The sequence below is a fragment of the Oncorhynchus nerka genome, linkage group LG17 (assembly GCF_034236695.1).
Source record: "Oncorhynchus nerka isolate Pitt River linkage group LG17, Oner_Uvic_2.0, whole genome shotgun sequence".
Taxonomy (NCBI): domain Eukaryota; kingdom Metazoa; phylum Chordata; class Actinopteri; order Salmoniformes; family Salmonidae; genus Oncorhynchus; species Oncorhynchus nerka.
This window is the reverse complement of record NC_088412.1, coordinates 23,405,383-23,423,952: the sequence shown is the minus strand read 5'-3', so window position 1 is coordinate 23,423,952 and position 18,570 is coordinate 23,405,383. Positions and strand designations below refer to the sequence as shown.

General features: G+C 44.9%; 1 pseudogene; it reads left to right on the top strand.

Moving 5' to 3' along the window:
- The window catches only part of LOC115144914 (transducin-like enhancer protein 4), a 97,359-nt pseudogene that overhangs the window by 27,929 nt on the left and 50,860 nt on the right, over positions 1-18,570 (top strand).

The window sequence follows — 18,570 nt, the reverse complement described above, 5'->3', positions numbered from 1 at the left end:
TTAATATACTGATGGTATCTGTTGGTGTGGGAGGAGAGAGAGAAGTGGAGAGACAGGCACCACATGAGGGATGCTGATAAACAATGCAGTCTACGTGCACGCATGCATGCACACCCACACACATACCATTTAGCCAAATCACCTTGGATTAGATGCACTCCACAGATCATCTTCTTAAGTCTGGAGATTTAACAGAATAGTAAAGACACAGGCTGGCTGGCTGGTGAGACACTTTGACACTCACTCAACATGATGAGTCACTGAAATGGAGGAAGGGCAAACGAGAGCGCAAACACTCTGAAATGGAGAGAGAGAGAGAGAGAGAGAGAGAGATGGAGAGAGAGAGAGAGAGAGAGAGAGAGAGAGAGAGAGAGAGAGAGAGCTGGTTGAGTGAAATGAAGTACTGACTGCTCAATGCGTTGGTTGCTCAGATGACTGTGAGTGTTATAGAAAGGAATAGGAAGACAGAGTGGGGGTGATGTTGTTGATGGTTTAGGACTATCACATGACTAGAGATTAGTTAGCCAATGACTTGCTTATGGTAGTCCATCGTATCTGATGATGACTTCCACTTCTGAGTTAACAGTGAATTCTTTGACTGTGGAGTCCAATCTGAGATCCACAAACTGTATTGCAGATGGGGCATATGCAGTCTGTGTTGGCGGGGGCAGGCATGGTTGTTTGTCTCCTGAGCTGTTTTTGCTGTCTCTTTGTGCTCCTCTCCTCCTCCCACCTCTGTTCACCGGTCTGGCAGAGCTGCCGCCAGGTGGAACGGTCGACAGCAGCATCCTCCAGGTCTGTGGATTTGATGTTGCATTGCTTCAGCAATGTTTTTAGCTGGTCCTTGTTGTGCTTCATCTGCCCCCCTGCAGATCGCCGGTCAAGATGTATCTGGCCGTACAGGATTTTCGCTGGCAAGCGCTCCTGAGACATTCTAATGAAATGCCTAAGCCTGCGCAGTTGGTGCTGGGTGACCATGGCCTCCATGCTCTTGCAGTTGGTCTTAGCAAGTATTTCTGTATGGGGCACACGGTTGCACCAGGTGATTCCCAGAATGTCTTATGTGGAATCGCTCAATCTGTTTGTTGTGGCGACTGTAAATGACCCAGTTTTCACAGCTGTAATGAAGTGTGGTGATGCAGAGGGCTTGATAGACGGCGATTGTGGTGTGGGGGTGGAGATCACTGTTTTGGAAGACCCTGCGTCTGAGTTTCCTGAAGGCAGCAAATGCTTGTTGATTCTATTTTGAATTTTGAGGTCGATGCTGCAGCCCCCTGAGAGGATGCTGCCCAGGTATTTGAAGGACAGGACTATTGTCAGTGATTTACGTTCAATGGTGAAGACAGGCATGGTGGGTGGAGGGCCGGATCTCCATTGGCAGACCGCCTCTGTCTTGGTGGTGTTGATAGACAGTCCCATCCTGCTATAGACCCTCATAGATGCTACAAGGATGGACTGAAGGTCTTCTGGAGTGTGGGCCACAAGAATACAGTTATCAGCATACTGCAGCTCAAGAACCCGCTCCGTCAAAACCTTGGTGGTTACTTGGAGCCTCCTTATGTTGCATAGATTTCCATCCAGTCTGAAGTACACCGCAACTTTGTGAAGAAGCTGGGTGACACATAGGTGGAAGATGTTAAAGAGTACCAGTGCCATCGCACATCCCTGTCTCACACTGATGCTTACTCCAAAGGGCAATGACTCCTGCCCTCCTATGGCCATTGGAGCCATCATCCCATCATAGAACTGGCACAGGATGTTGACACATTTGTCTGGACAGCCACATTTGAGTAGAATGCCCCATAGTAGTTCCCTGCTCACAGTGTTGAAGGCCTTGGAGAGGTCGACAAAGGTCATGAAAAGGTCCTGATGTTGTTCACGGTACTTCTGGAGTTGCTGTGCTGTGAATATCATGTCGACCGTCTCCTGTTCTTTTTGAAGCTGCATTGTGACTCTGGCAGCAGTTCCTCTGTGATGTTGTTCACCAGCATGTGTAGCATCACCTTGGCCACGAACTTGCCGGCCACTGCCAGAAGGGATATGCCCCGGCTGTTGCCGCAGATGAACTTGTCACCCTTGTTCTTATAGATGGTGACAATGTTTCCATCCCGCCACTGTTGGGGGGACAATCTCCAGGTCCCAAACCTCAGTGATGCACTGGTGGACCGTTCTGGTGCAGAAGTAACCTCCCTTCTTAAGTAGTTGTCAGCACCAGGGGTCTTGTTGTTCTTGAGGTAACGGAGAGCTGATTACACCTCCTGGAAGGTTGGCAAATGGTTGAGGTCTTGAATGGTGCTTTTACACCTGCATTGTTTGCTGTTTGGGGTTTTAGGCTGGGTTTCTGTACAGCACTTTGAGATATCAGCTGATGTACGAAGGGCTATATAAATACATTTGATTTGATTTGATTTGATTTGAATGGGTGGACGGACAGGCAGTTCTTCCAGGATGGAGTGGTCTGTAGGAGAGTGCTGATTGAGGAGTGCTTCAACGTGGTCAGCCCACCTCATCAGGATCTGGTTTTGGTCCTTCAAGTGAGTCAGACCATCGGCTGTTTTCATGGGGGTGATGGAGTGACTTCTAGGGCCATAGATAGCTTTAATTGAGTTGTAGAAATTGTGCATGCTGTTTTTGTCGACATAAATTTGGATTTCTTGTTTCTTATTCATCCACCGGCGTTGGGGGGATGTATTCTCACCTGGAGTTTAGCCAGTATCATACGGTGATCTGTCCAGCATTCTGCACCCCTCGTGGCAGGTGTCAGCAGGAAGCCATTAGTGTCAGAACGTCTCACTATGACGTAGTCAGGTGCCAGTGTGGGTGCAGCTATGATGTTTTATATGTGTTCTTCTGCTGGAACAAGGTGTTAGTGACAATGAGATTGTGCTCGGCAGATAGAGTTAGTAGTCTCATGCCATTCTCATTGACCTGGCCAACACCATGACTCCGCTCTATATCCTATTGTTCTGTCCCACCCTAGCGTTCTGTCCCACCCTAGCGTTCTGTCCCACCCTAGCGTTCTGTCCCACCCTAGCGTTCTGTCCCACCCTAGCATTGAAGTCACCCAGCAGAAATATCTTGACATTCCTGGGGATGCGGTGTGACTGGTAGAAGCAGTCCTTTGCCTCATTTTCAGATGGTAACTTGGGTGCGTATGCACTGAGAAGAGTAGCATAACACATCTTGGTTGGGGGATACCGAGAGACATGAGTCTTTCACTTATGCCAACTGGTGTTTCGGCGAGGCTGAGTGATAGGCTGTTCTTAAAAGTCCCACACCGTGCTGATGTTGTCCAACCGGAGGGTAACCTTTCCAGAAGAAGGTGTAACCTTCTCCCTCCTCTTTCAGGGACCCTTCATCCAGGAACCTGGTCTCACTCAGAGCAGCAATGTCAATGTTTTAGCGCCTTAGTTTGGTAGCAATCAAAGCTGTTCTCCGATGGGGTCTATCGCTATTATCGTCAGTGTCCAAGAGTGTGAGGGCCAACACACTCGCATGGTCGATCCTTGCCATCAACTTAATGCGCACGTGCACTCATGCGCGCGCGCACACACACACACACACACACACACACACACACACACACACACACACACACACACACACACACACACACACACACACACACACACACACACACACACACACACACACACACGCACACATGCGAACCTATACACTGCGACATACACCCTCATCTTTGTCTCACCCTCTCTTTCTGTCACTCTCACACACACTGATACACACACACACAGTGTCACACACCACACACACCCTCCTCGTTGTGGTGGTTGGGGAGGTGACGTCAGCATCAGCAGGCTGGCTTACTGTTTCTCTGCCGGGCTTAGCCTTCGCCACATCCGCCACATGCTGTTCACAATCTGCTCCAGACTGACACACACACATGCATACACCAGGTATTATACACATAGCGCTCAATGAGAATGCACTGACACGAGAGGGATATTTTATAATGGTGGGCGGTGGAGGAGTAGGACAGGGGGCTGACAGTCAGGCAGTCAGCTAGAGGAAGATGAAGCCATTAAGAAACAGAACAGACAAACCTGCACAACGCTACAACAACGCTGCTCCGCTCTGCTGTATGTGTGTAGTAGATCAGCCTTGATAACAGCTCTGTGGCTGGCTGCTGTTGTTGTGTTGTTGTGTAGTGTGGGGCTCTTAGCTAGCTCAGCTTCATCACCTGGGATCATAAGCCTGCATGGGGATTTTAGCGTTGTTCTTTTATTTGGCTGAGAATGATGATCCTTGGAATAGTATGTGTGGAGAGTTATAGGAATGTGAAATATTAAAATGAATGAGAGTAGATTATATGAATGAGAATATGCAAGACATGACATGACGGATGTATTTTGGTGTGATTAAGCTGAGCAGATTCCTTGTAGTACACTGTGCAGTGTGTTGTATGCTAAGGATCATATGTGGCTGTACAGTATCTTGATCTTTCATGCCATTTAATTAATTTAGCCTGCCTCTCTATCAGTGTTGACTTTGCCTGAGGAGTATCCTCACACAGCCAGACACACACACAACTCAGTATTAGGAAGGTGTTCTTAATGTTTGGTATACTCAGTGTATACGTTCATTACAGTAATCCATTCCCACATTGTTCACCTCTCTGCATGGGTCCAGCCATGTTGGTTCTCTATGGATTCTTATGCACTATCTTTCAGCCTATAATATGGTATGTAGAGCATTCTAAAGCATTTACATAGTCCTTATTCCTCCATACAGACTGCTCTGTGAAGAGGCTTGTGTTGTCCAGTACATGGCAACATTAGCATATTGGTCCTCAGAACCTACTTATCTAATATGAGAGAGAGAGAATGAATAAGAATGGAGAGAGAAAGAGAGACTAATAATGGTCAGAGTGTGAGGGAGAGAGAGAGAGAGAGAGAGCGAGAGAGAGACTAATAATGGTTAGAGTGCAAGAGAAAAAGAGAGAGAGATGGGGGATGGATGGAGCGGTAGAGGGAGGGAGGACATGATGAGGAGAGATGGCACAAAAGAACATGGCTTTTATGATGTTAGAGAGTGGAGAGGATTCAGAGATGGACAAAGGAAGGAAGGCTCAAGAGGACCGTGTGTGAGCGTGTGTGTATGTACCTTGTGAGCGCGTGTGTGTGTGTACTGTGTGAGCGCGCGTGTGTGTGTGTGCATGCATCGTGTGTGTGTGATAGAGAGAGAAACCGAGAGAGAAATGCCAGAGAGAGAGAGATCAAGAGATAGAGAGCGAGAGAAAGAGATATAGACAGACAGTCCCTGTGAGATGCAGAGATTCTGAGAGGGCGAGAAGAGACAGAAAGACAGTGAGAGTGATACAGCGACAGCGAGAGTTTCAGGGGGGAAGAGGGAGAGAGAGGGAGGGAGAGGAAGGGGAGAGATTGGGGAGGGGAGAGAGGGGGGGTGGGAGAGAGAGGGAGAGAAGTCAGGTTTGATGGTCATCATTCTCCATGCTGTTCATGTGCCTGCTGAGACTGGGACTGGCTATGTCACAATGACTGATCCCCGCTGTCTCTCCAGCCCGGATGGAAGTTATTACTGTGTACACACACCCACACCGGTGCTGAGACAGACAAACACCGCCTCATACACACAAACACTGACAACGACATACACAGACACACATTCACATTTCCACCATGCACACATGAATGGACCCACACGCACACACACAATTGATCCTCTGATTATATTTAATCTATTACCTCTGTATACTTATTGAACGTTGTTATTTCTCTCTCCATACAGTACTATGAGATGTCCTATGGGCTGAACATAGAGATGCACAAGCAGGTAAGAGAGACGTTACTGTCTTTCAGTATTACTGTGTGTGTTGTCTGTGTCTGGTCTCTTCCAGTAATGGTCTTTACAGGGAGCAGTATAGGGCAGACACCACAGTCACCATCCCTCTCAGCCCTCTCTGACACCAGCCACTGTCTCTGTCTCTGTCTCTCTCTCTCACACACACACACACACACACACACCACACACACACACACACACACACACACACACACACACACACACACACACACACACACACACACACACACACACACACACACACACACACGCGCGCGCGCACCCTCATCGCAGTAGGGTTTGTGTGCGTGTGTGCATGTGTGTGTGTGTGTGTGTCATGATCAGCAGAGTCATGGCAGGCACCCCATGTCCCTTTCTTGTTGCAGAGTGCGCGTTGTGGCGCATTATCCACTTGACTGACGTCTTCATTCAAGGTGACTTACAGGCTCATTCTTCTCCATCGTTACGGACAGCAGTGAAAAGGTCCGGTGGTGTTTAGCAGTCCACATGCTGGACCCAGATCCAGAGATAGGCACAGAACCAAACAGACCCAGAACCATAGTGAATATGTGCCATTAGCCAGTAGCCAGGCCGACAGGGTAAAGCTCCACTGTCAGCTCTACTGTCACTACAGAGGAGACATGAATAGAGATCTGCCTGTGTTACTCCAGAAAGGGGGAGGAAGAATGGGGGAGAGGGAGGGGAGGCAGAGAGGGGAAGGAGGGAATGAGAGAGGGGGAGTAAGGCTGCTGGCAGGGGACACAGGAGAAGGAAGAAGGAGGGCTGAGACAGGTGATGAGAGAGAAAGAGATACATTTGAGAGAGAACAGAAAGAGGGCGAGGGGGGAATTAGTGTGATATGAGAAAGAAAAATGGATAGTAAAAAAATAGCCAGAGAGCAATAGAAAGGATGAGCCAGAGAGAGATACTGTAGAAAGGATGAGCCAGAGAGAGATACTGTATAAAGGATGAGCCAGAGAGAGATACTGTAGAAAGGATGAGCCAGAGAGAGATACTGTATAAAGGATGAGCCAGAGAGAGATACTGTAGAAAGGATGAGCCAGAGAGAGATACTGTATAAAGGATGAGCCAGAGAGAGATACTGTATAAAGGATGAGCCAGAGAGAGATACTGTAGAAAGGATGAGCCAGAGAGAGATGCTGTAGAAAGGATGAGCCAGAGAGATATGCTGTAGAAAGGATGAGCCAGAGAGATATGCTGTGGAAAGGATGAGCCAGAGAGATGCTGTAGAAAGGATGAGCCAGAGAGAGATGCTGTGGAAAGGATGAGCCAGAGAGAGATATTGTAGAAAGGATGAGCCAGAGACAGATACTGTAGAAAGGATGAGCCAGAGAGAGATACTGTAGAAAGGATGAGCCAGAGATAGATACTGTAGAAAGGATGAGCCAGAGAGAGATGCTGTAGAGGGATGAGTCAGAGAGAGATGCTGTAGAAAGGATGAGCCATAGAGAGATGCTGTAGAAAGGATGAACAAGAAAGAGATGCTGTAGAAAGGATGAGCCAGAGAGAGATGCTGTAGAAAGGATGAGCCAGAGAGAGATACTGTATAAAGGATGAGCCAGAGAGAGATACTGTATAAAGGATGAGCCAGAGAGAGATACTGTAGAAAGGATGAGCCAGAGAGAGATGCTGTAGAAAGGATGAGCCAGAGAGAGATACTGTATAAAGGATGAGCCAGAGAGAGATACTGTATAAAGGATGAGCCAGAGAGAGAGATGCTGTAGAAAGGATGAGCCAGAGAGAGATGCTGTAGAAAGGATGAGCCAGAGAGAGATACTGTATAAAGGATGAGCCAGAGAGAGTACTGTGGAAAGGATGAGCCAGAGAGAGATGCTGTAGAAAGGATGAGCCAGAGAGAGATGCTGTAGAAAGGATGAGCCAGAGAGAGATACTTTAGAAAGGATGAGCCAGAGAGAGATACTGTAGAAAGGATGAGCCAGAGAGAGATGCTGTGGAAAGGATGAGCCAGAGAGATATGCTGTGGAAAGGATGAGCCAGAGAGAGATGCTGTAGAAAGGATGAGCCAGAGAGAGATGCTGTGGAAAGGATGAGCCAGAGAGAGATATTGTAGAAAGGATGAGCCAGAGACAAATACTGTAGAAAGGATGAGCCAGAGAGAGATGTTGTAGAAAGGATGAGCCAGAGAGAGATGCTGTAGAAAGGATGAGCAAGAAAGAGATGCTGTAGAAAGGATGAGCCAGAGAGAGATGCTGTAGAAAGGATGAGCCAGAGAGAGATACTCTATAAAGGATGAGCCAGAGAGAGATACTGTATAAAGGATGAGCCAGAGAGAGATGCTGTAGAAAGGATGAGCCAGAGAGAGATGCTGTAGAAAGGATGAGCCAGAGAGAGATACTGTAGAAAGGATGAGCCAGAGAGAGATACTGTATAAAGGATGAGCCAGAGAGAGATACTGTATAAAGGATGAGCCAGAGAGAGTACTGTGGAAAGGATGAGCCAGAGAGAGATGCTGTAGAAAGGATGAGCCAGAGAGAGATGCTGTAGAAAGGATGAGCCAGAGAGAGATGCTGTAGAAAGGATGAGCCAGAGAGAGATGCTGTGGAAAGGATGAGCCAGAGAGATATGCTGTAGAAAGGATGAGCCAGAGACAGATACTGTAGAAAGGATGAGCCAGAGATAGATACTGTAGAAAGGATGAGCCAGAGAGAGATACTGTAGAAGGATGAGCCAGAGAGAGATGCTGTAGAAAGGATGAGCAAGAAAGAGATGCTGTAGAAAGGATGAGCCAGAGAGAGATGCTGTAGAAAGGATGAGCCAGAGAGAGATGCTGTATAAAGGATGAGCCAGAGAGAGATACTGTATAAAGGATGAGCCAGAGAGAGATGCTGTAGAAAGGATGAGCCAGAGAGAGATGCTGTAGAAAGGATGAGCCAGGGAGAGATACTGTATAAAGGATGAGCCAGAGAGATACTGTATAAAGGATGAGCCAGAGAGATGCTGTAGAAAGGATGAGCCAGAGAGAGATGCTGTAGAAAGGATGAGCCAGAGAGAGATACTGTAGAAAGGATGAGCCAGAGAGAGATGCTGTAGAAAGGATGAGCCAGAGAGAGATGCTGTAGAAAGGATGAGCCAGAGAGAGATACTGTAGAAAGGATGAGCCAGAGAGAGATGCTGTAGAAAGGATGAGCCAGAGAGAGATGCTGTAGAAAGGATGAGCCAGAGAGAGATACTGTATAAAGGATGAGCCAGAGAGAGGGTGAAAGTAAAATAAAAAATTAGCGAGAGTGCACTGAGAAATGACAAGGGGAGCTTTGAGCCAAAGCAAGGAATAATGAATCATGAATAGATTTAACAGTATCTGCTCTTAGTTTCTCTCTTCCCAGCCCACCCGTGTGCCATTACTCTCCTCCTTATCACGTGCGGGGCCATCTCGTGGTGTGCTGCTGCCATTAATTGAGCCATCAAGCAGTCACTCGCTTTCTACAGGAGTCACTATTCCCTTTAGCTTCTACTGATCAGGGAGGGATGTGTATAGGGGAGGATTTGGAAGGAATGGGCCGTCTGCCAACAGGGCTACTGATACCAACTGATCTGATAGTATCTGTGTGTGTGTTCTGTCTGCTTCCCTCCCTTCCTGCCGTGGAGATGGTGATCACTGATCAGCCATGGCATCATGGTGGCTTTAAAACAGCAGGCGCAGCACAGCACACACCTTCCTGCCTCACTGGAAGAGAGAGAGAAACACCGAGGGCTTAGTATAATGGAGTTACATATGTAGTGATATATATGTCGGCAGCAATAAAGTCATATCATCAAGTGTGATGTTTTAGGTCTGCAGACAGCTAGTTATATATTCCATGCTATATGTTCTCAGAAGACTCAGGGATATGGTGGTATATGTGTACAGGAGGTATGGTGATACATTATATTCACTGATATCGGTCCTAAGAAGCCTGCAGAAGTAATTTTATATTCACAGATGTACACCGCCCCTGTAGTTCTAGTGATATCTGTCATAAGCAGCCTGCAGTAAGCTAGCTCACAGATATAGGTCCAGGAAAAAGGATTGAAATATTCAGTGATATACATTATATACTGTATTCAGGGATTACACCCTAGATCAGCTAGATCACAGGAGGCTTCTGAGGGGAGAACTGCTCATGATAACGAAATGGCGCAAATGGAATGGCATCAAACACATGGAAACCATGTGTTTGATGTATTTGACACCATTCCACTTGTTCTGTTCCCAGCCATTACCACAAACCCGTTCTCCCCAATTAAGGTGCCATCAACCTCCTGTGAGCTAGATGCCGGCAAGAGTGTGCAAAGCAATATTGGAAGTTTTACTGTCTGTCACCTTGTTTACTAAAAATGAGTTCGACCTGTGTTGTAAACTTTCATTCATAGGCTATGTTGTAGCAACCTCATGATGGTTACAGGGAAAATGTATCATGTACTGTAAGTAGCCTAACCTATCAATGTTACATTGAACTGGGTGAATGGAATATGAATGACAGTTATCCAATATGCTGTAATAGAAGTAAGGCCATGCTCATAAAAAAATATTCATCCTCCCTCATCTTAAACGGCACCGACTGCCACTGCCCAACAAGTGCAATTATCTGGTTATCAGTGAATTTCGAACACAGATCCATCCCCATGACCAGGGAGGTTTTCCAATGCCTCACAAAGAACAGCACCTATTGGTAGATGGGTACAAAAAAAGCAGACATTGAATATCCCTTTGAGCATGGTGAAGTTATTAACAACACGTTGGATGCTGTATCAATACACCCAGTCACTACAAATATACAGGCATACTTCCTAACTCAGTTGCCGGAGCAGAAGGAAACAGCTCAGGGATTTCACCATGAGGCCAATGGTGACTAAAACAATTACAGAGTTTAATGCCTGTGATATGAGAAAACTGAGGAAGGATCAACAACATTGTAGTAACTCCACAATGGAAGCTTGTACAGAATTTTAAAAATGACTGACATTGGATACAAGTAGAGACTGAGAGCTAGAAAAGTGTATATCATACACTGCAGATGAGGAACAATGGAAAAGTAATTCTGCTTTGAAAGTTGATAAACTTGTAACCCCACTTCTGAGAAAATGGCCCTTGAAATGTTTGGTACACCTACTGGAGAGCTCTTCTTTGTTTACACCCATTCAGCATCGTTCACACCCTCTTAAGCCTTAGCCCCACCCATCTTTAAGGATTCATGTGGGGCCATGTGCTAAACAGAGTGGGTTAAGGTAGTGTAGTAAACAACCAAAGATTTCAAGACTAAAAGTGGTGAAAGTAGTAGCAAAAATACACTTTATCTAGTCCTTGGCCTATATCATAATCTGACTTTGGTGCAGATCATGTTGTTCTTCACATGACCGTTTCTGGTAAACACACAATTTATTAAATCAAATCAAAGTTTATTTGTCACATGCACAGGATACAAGGTTTAAACGGTACAGTGAAATGGTTACTGGCATATTGTATAAATTAAATTGTATAAATTATTAGATGATTCTTACCCAGACACACTTGATGGGTCATGTGAAAGAAATGCTATAACCACCCCACAGCCACATCTAGCTAAGTGGATGGGTCACTATTGTCCAGACATGAACACATGTTCATGAAATACAATGGCTGACCATAATCACCCCAGACACACCTGGCTAACCTGATGGGTCAGTCATGTAATCATCTGGCAAAGTGTAGTCTTTTGTTTAGATTTGTAGCTAGCTAGCTAAACAATGAACCTAACAGTGCTTTTCAACTGGGAACTTTGAAAAATATGAGGTCAAATCATGACATCGTCAGTGATCTTCATGCCTGAAAGTCAGGACTCTAGAAAGTGGCCCAAGTTCAATGCAAATGGCTTTCTGAGATATGAATAATATTACTACGCAGATCATACACGTAACGTTATCTAGCAAGCCAGCCAGCTAATGTTAGCTGACAAGCTAACAGTACACTTTAACTTGCAATGAAAACGACTTTGACAAAATTAGAAACGTATAATATCCGAAAATTTAGCTAGCTAGACATGGATGAATGCTTCTCCCTCTTTTTCACGGATGCCATGGTTGCCCTTAGTTTGAAGATGTAATCTGGAGACAGGTGTTTTATATAACAGCCTTCTCTATGTTCTCTTTTCAACTCCCTTCACATATTTTCAATCAAACACCATCATTTTTTCCCATCTCCTTAGCTATCATAATCTGCTTCCACCAGGCATTCAACTGATTTCAAAGCTCGGTCAACTTCTTCCGTCACAACAACACTGTTGATCCACATTTCTTCCCAATCACTGTCATCAGAAGACTACAATATCTGCTTCAGCCAGCAGCATACCACCCTGCATACCACTGCTGGCTTGCTACTGAAGCTAAGCAGGGTTGGTCCTGGTCAGTCCCTGGATGGGAGACTAGGTGCTACCTGAAGTGGTGTTGGAGGGCCAGTAGGAGGCACTCTATCCTCTGGTCTAAAAAATATTGCATTGCCCTAGGGCAGTGATTGGGGACACCGCCCTGTGTAGGGTGCTGTCTTTCAGATGGGGTGTTAAACAGGTGTCCTGACTCTCTGAGGTCATTAAAGGGCACATGCCGTAGGGGTGTTAACCCCGGTGTCCTGGTTAAATTCCCTATCTGGCCCTCAAAACCATCACACTCACCTAATAATCCCCAGTTTACAATTGGCTCATGTCCAATCCAGCCATTATCTCAGCCAATCATGGCTAACGGGAAGGTTCCTGTCTTTTTCCGTGACTAAATCAACTAGGCTCATAATTTTAACGATTTTATTCGTACTTACAGATAACATACAAGTTAGTAATTAAGGCAAATTAAAGTTCACATGTTCCAGAAGGCATTTCTGCCCCAAAATGCATTTTGATACTAAAAGAAATGTTTATGTTCAAATGCCTCTCCTGTGAAGAAGTGATATGCAACATATGCGTCGTTTCCTGAAACAAGTCACAAATATTTTAAAACATTCATCTTGTTTGCATTAAGGCACTAAAGTAAAACTGCAAAAACGTGGCAAAGAAGTTAACTTTATGTCCTGAATACAAAGCGTTATGTTTGGGGCAAATCCAACACCTCACTGAGTACCACTTTTCATATTTTCAAGCATGGAGGTGGCTGCGTCATGTTATGGGTATGGTAGCCATCAGCAAGGACTAGTTATTTTTTTAAATAAAAATAAATGGAATAGAGCTAAGCACAGGTCAAATCCTAGAGGCAAACCTGACTCAATCTGCGTTCCAACAGACACTGGGAGACACCTTCTAGCAGGCCAAATACACACTGGAGTTGCTTACCAGCAATAATCAACAACCAACTTAACAGAGCTTGAAGAATTAAAAAAAAAAAAAAGTGCAAATATTGGCCAATCCAGGTGTGCAAAGCTCTTAGAGACATCCCAGAAAGACTCACAGCTGTAATCACTGCCAACAGTGATTCTAACATGTATTGTTGACTTAGGGGTGTGAATACTTATGTAAATGAGATTTCAGTATTTCATTTTCAATACATTTGCAGACATTTCAGACATTTCATTTGTTATTGTGTGTAGACTGGTGAGAGACAAAACATCTATTTTGAATTCAGGCTATAACACAACAACATGTGTAATAAGTCAGGAGGTATGAATACTTTCTGAAGGCACTGTAGGTAGTGATTACTGCCTACGGAAGGCTGGGTGTGTGGGGGATGTTTTTAGAGTTGCTCTGCTCTATCCCCAGTAGACTCCTAAGGACAGATGAAGCAGCTGGCGTGCCTTCCTGTTTCATCTGTGTGTGTGTGTGTGTGTGTGTGTGTGTGTGTGTGCGTGCGTGCGTGCGTGCGTGCGTGCGTGCGTGCGTGCGTGCGTGCGTGCGTGCGTGCGTGCGTGAGAGAGTTAGAGACCGAGAAAGTGAGAGGGTTTTATAAAAAGTGTGTGTGCTCTAGCATCTGCATAATATGAATGTGTGTTTGTTCGCTCATGCCTAATTACCGCTAGCTATGTGCTCAGACAGCCCAGTGCATGTTTATATGTAGTTCATATTAATTCACATCCTCCTCTGGTTGTGCTTGGCTGGCGTTATGACCTGAATCCAGAGGTGTGTGTGTAACAGACCTCATTTAGGGAGGGAGGGAGATTCCCAGGGAGCTAGTCTTTTAGCATAATGGGTTTGTCACTCGATCAAAAGGCATCTGAGTAGCTGCAACACGCCCTGCTGGGTGTTTGTGTGTGAGCCCATCTGTGTGTATGTGTACGTGTGTGAATGCATCTGTGTGTATGTGTACGTGTGTAATGCATCTGTGTGTGTGTGTCTACAGGTGTGTGCACATGCAAGCCTGTTTACATATGCGTGTGAGACTGAAAGCATAAACAAATGTCTGTGTTTGCCTGCGTGTGTGTGCCAGTATGTTACTGCGTTTGTACGGTATGGTACACTCCTGTTGTGTGTGTACTACCACAGTGTATATGTGTGTGTGCTTCCACATTGTGTGTATGTATCTTTTCTATATATATGTGTGTGTGTGTGTGTGTGTGTGTGTGTGTGTGGCCAGTGTACGGGGCTAGCGGTGTACTGTATAATTGCTTTGTGGTGGACAGGAGTTTAAAGCTGAAGCAGTCTGTCAGGCCAAGCTGGTAAGTTGGCAGTGTGTGAATATGAATGTCAGAGTAATGGGTAAGCACATTACTGTATATTGCTGGGGAGCCTAGGAGAGATATTGTTAAAAACTCTGGGACCCAGGCAGAAATTTGTCCGCAGGACTGCATTTTTACAGATGCCCTAAAAAGGCCTCTCTGTCTGCTTAAGAGCCTGTGTGTGTGTGTGTGTGTGTGTGTGTGTGTGTGTGTGTGTGTGTGTGTGTGTGTGTGTGTGTGTGTGTGTGTGTGTGTGTGTGTGTGTGTGTGTGTGTGTGTGTGTGTGTGTGTGTGTTGGTTTAACTATCCTTGTGGGGACCAGATGTACCCATAAGGATATTAAAACAAAGTGGAGACATTTAGCTATTTTAGGTTTAGGGTTACAATTAGGGTTAGGTTTAGTTTTAGGGTTAAAGTTAGGGTTAGGGAAAATAGGATTTTGAATGGAAATAAATGTTTTGGTCCCCACAAGGATAACTGTTTGTTGGTTCTCACTCTGTGAGTCTGCTTACATATAGCACCAATCAACAGTTTGGACACACCTACTCATTCAAGGGTTTTCCTGCATTGTAGAATAATAGTGAAGACATCAAAACTATGAAATAACACAAATGGAATTATGTAGTAACCAAAAAAGTGTTGAACAAATAAAAATATATGAAATATTTCAGATTCTTCAAAGTAGCCACCCTTTGCCTTGATGACAGCTTTGCAAACTCTTGGCATTCTCTCAACCAGCTTCATGAGGAATGCTTTTCCAACAGTCTTCAAGGAGTTCCTGCATATGCTGAGCACTTCTTGGCTGCTTTTTCTTCACTCTGCGTTCCAACTCATCCCAAACCAGGTCAGGTGATTGTGGAGGCCAGGTCAAATGATGCAACACCATGACTCTCCTTCTTGGTCAAATAGCCCTTACACAGCCTGGAGGTGTGTTGGATCATTGTCCTGTTGAAAAACAAATTATAGTCTCACTAAACACAAACCAGATGGGATGGCGTATTGCTGCAGAATGCTGTGGTAGCCATGCTGCTTAAGTGTGCCTTGAATTCTAAATAAATCCCTGATGGTGTACCCAGCAAAGCCTCCCCCACACCATCACACCTCCTCCTCCATGCTTCACGGTGGAAACCACACATGCAGAGATCATCCGTTCACCTACTCTGCTTCTCACAAAGACACGGCAGTTGGAACCAAAGATCTCAAATTTGGACTGATCAGACCAAAGGACAGATTTCCACCAGTCTAATGTCCTTTGCTTGTGTTTCTTGGCACAAGCAAGTCTCTTCTAATTATTGGTGTCCTTTAGTAGTGATTTCTTTGCAGCAATTTGACGATGAAGACCTGATTCACGCAGTCTCCTCTGAACAGTTGATGTTGAGATGTCTGTTACTTGAACTCTGTGAAGCATTTATTTGGGCTGCAATCTGAGGTGCAGTTAACTCTAATGAACTTATCCTCTGCAGCAGAGGTAACTCTGGTTCTTCCTTTCCTGTGGCAGTCTTCATGAGAGCCAGTTTCATCATAGCGCTTGATGGTTTTTGCGACTGCACTTGAAGAAACTTTGAAAGTTCTTGAAATATTCCTGATTGACTGACCTTCATGTATTAAAGTAATGATGGACTGTCATTTCTATTTTCTTACAGTATTTTAGCTATTATTGCCATAATACGGACTTGGTCTTTTACCAAATAGGACTATCTTCTGTATATCCCCCTACCTTGTCACAACACAACTGATTGGCTCAAATGCATTAAGAAGGAAAGAAATCCCACAAATTATATTTTAACAAGGAACACCTGTTAATTGAAATGCATTCCAGGTGACTACCTCATGAAGCTGGCTGACAAAATGCCAAGAGTGTGCAAAGCTGTCATCAAGGCAAAGGGCATCTACTTTAAAAAATCTCATATAAAATATTTTCTGATTGTTCAACACTTTTTTGGTTACTACATGATTCCATATGTGTTATTTCATAGTTTTGATGTCTTCACTGTTATTCTACAATGTAGAAAATAGTAAAAAATAAAGAACATCCTTGAATGAATAGGTGTGTCCAAACTTTTGACTGGTACTGTAGGTCGTCTATGTGTGTGTCCTCTGTTCTGCACTATTTGTGTTTTGTTGTTCGTGTATGTGCGCATGCTTGTGTATGTTTGCTTTACTGCTCTCCTTTCCTCTTTCCCTCTGTGTGTTTCTCTTCCTCCTCTTCCCGAATAGAGGGTCCATCAATCAGAGAGGATGGAAGGGGGGCTGCTGGCTCAGCGCCAGGAAGAGGGGCTGCCCAGAGGGGAGGGAAAGTGGGAGGGAGAGAACAGGATGAGGAGAGAAAGAGACCAACTGCACAGAAGAAAGAGAAAGATAGACAGAGTCTAAGTGCACAGAGAGAAAGAGTGAGAGAAAGAATAGGTGAGGGAGAAAGAGATCAGTTATTTTATTGATCTGTGGCTGTGACCACAACCAGGGGCTCGTTAGTGCATCATTGGTCACTAACATTTGTCTTAAAGTGTTTGCAGAGAGAGGAGAGCAGTTCCATTACATGCTGACTACACCGCTCGCGCGTTGCAAAATAAATGTACACATACATGTTATTCAATCATTGCGTCACACTCAATCACTGCTCACGCACGCCAACGAGTGTCTGCGTTGCCAAGCGCTAAAACAGAAGTCAGTTCTATTTGTGACGCTGAATGCGTGGTCAGCTTCACAAGTCCTGCCTCCCATGGTTTATAGAAGCAGATACCCACATGCCATCTCATTGGTTATACCCACGTGGGTGATTGAAAGATGAACTGCGGTCGGTCGGTCGTGGTAATACACCTTATTATGAAAGTAGATGCAAATCGCTATATAAAGTCCAAAGAAGAAAAAGAAAACGTTTTGGTTGACCGTTTAATGTGTGGATTAATTGTCGGAGTAGAGGACCTTGTGCATTTCAGGTAAAATAACAACTCAACATTTATAGCACAGGACAAATTAGCTAGCAACAGCAAGCTAGCTAAATAGGACAAATTAGCTAGCAACTGCAAGCTAGCTAGCTAAATTGCCATAAATGTTTAATTTATTTTCAACCTGTCCCCAAATGAAAATAATTGGTTCAGAGTTTGATTTGATATTTCAACCTGCGGGACAAAATCAATTTGCTCACGATGGCGAAGACCCATGTCCTGTCTGGGCATGGTGTTTGGCAGCAGGGGGAGGGAGATAAAGCTAGACTTAGGCTGGCTGACCGGGATCTCAATTCAATTCAAGGGCTTTATTGTCATGGAAACATATGTTAACATTGCCAAGCAAGTGAAGTAGATCATTTTTATTGTTTATTTCACTTTTAATTATTAACAGTGAACATTACACTCACAGAAGTTCCAAAATAATAAAGACATTTCAAATGTCATTATGTCTAAATACAGTGTTGTAACAATGTGCAAATAGTTAAAGTACAAAAGGGACGATTACTAAACATAAATATGGGTTGTATTTACAATGGTGTTTGTTCTTCACTGGTTGCCCTTTTCTTGTGGCAACAGGTCACAAATATTTCTGCTGTGATGGCACACTTGTATTTCACCCAGTAGATATGATTTCTCTCTCTCTCTCTCTCTCTGGTGCTACAGGGCTGAGGGGGCTGGGGGGACTCCTGCTAAACACACACGTAGGCGCGCAAGCATACACTGAGATGCACTGAGATGCATTGCAGTCAGGAAGGCATGCACAAACACATAAAATGAAATACTCACAGACATGCACAAGCCACAAACACAAGAACACACCCACACACACTCTCACCCACCTCTGACCAGCACAGCCACACTGGGGCTCAGGGAAAGACTCAGCTGGCATTGCCCAAATGAGCACCCCCCCCACACACACACACTTAAATCACATTACATTTCACAAAGCTTTATTAGCAAAGCATTTGCATTGTGTTATAAAGTAAATACTCCAGAAAAGCTTACTGCAGCGTGTCTATGTCATACTGAGGATCCACTTGCGTTAGTTTCAGAGTCTCAGTAATGACTCTTGTGTTTCAGCTTACTGTGTTAATTGTGACTCTGAAACATATCTGATGATTGGCGAGCACGCTGAGTGTATATGTGTGCGCGCATGCGTACCTGCGTGCG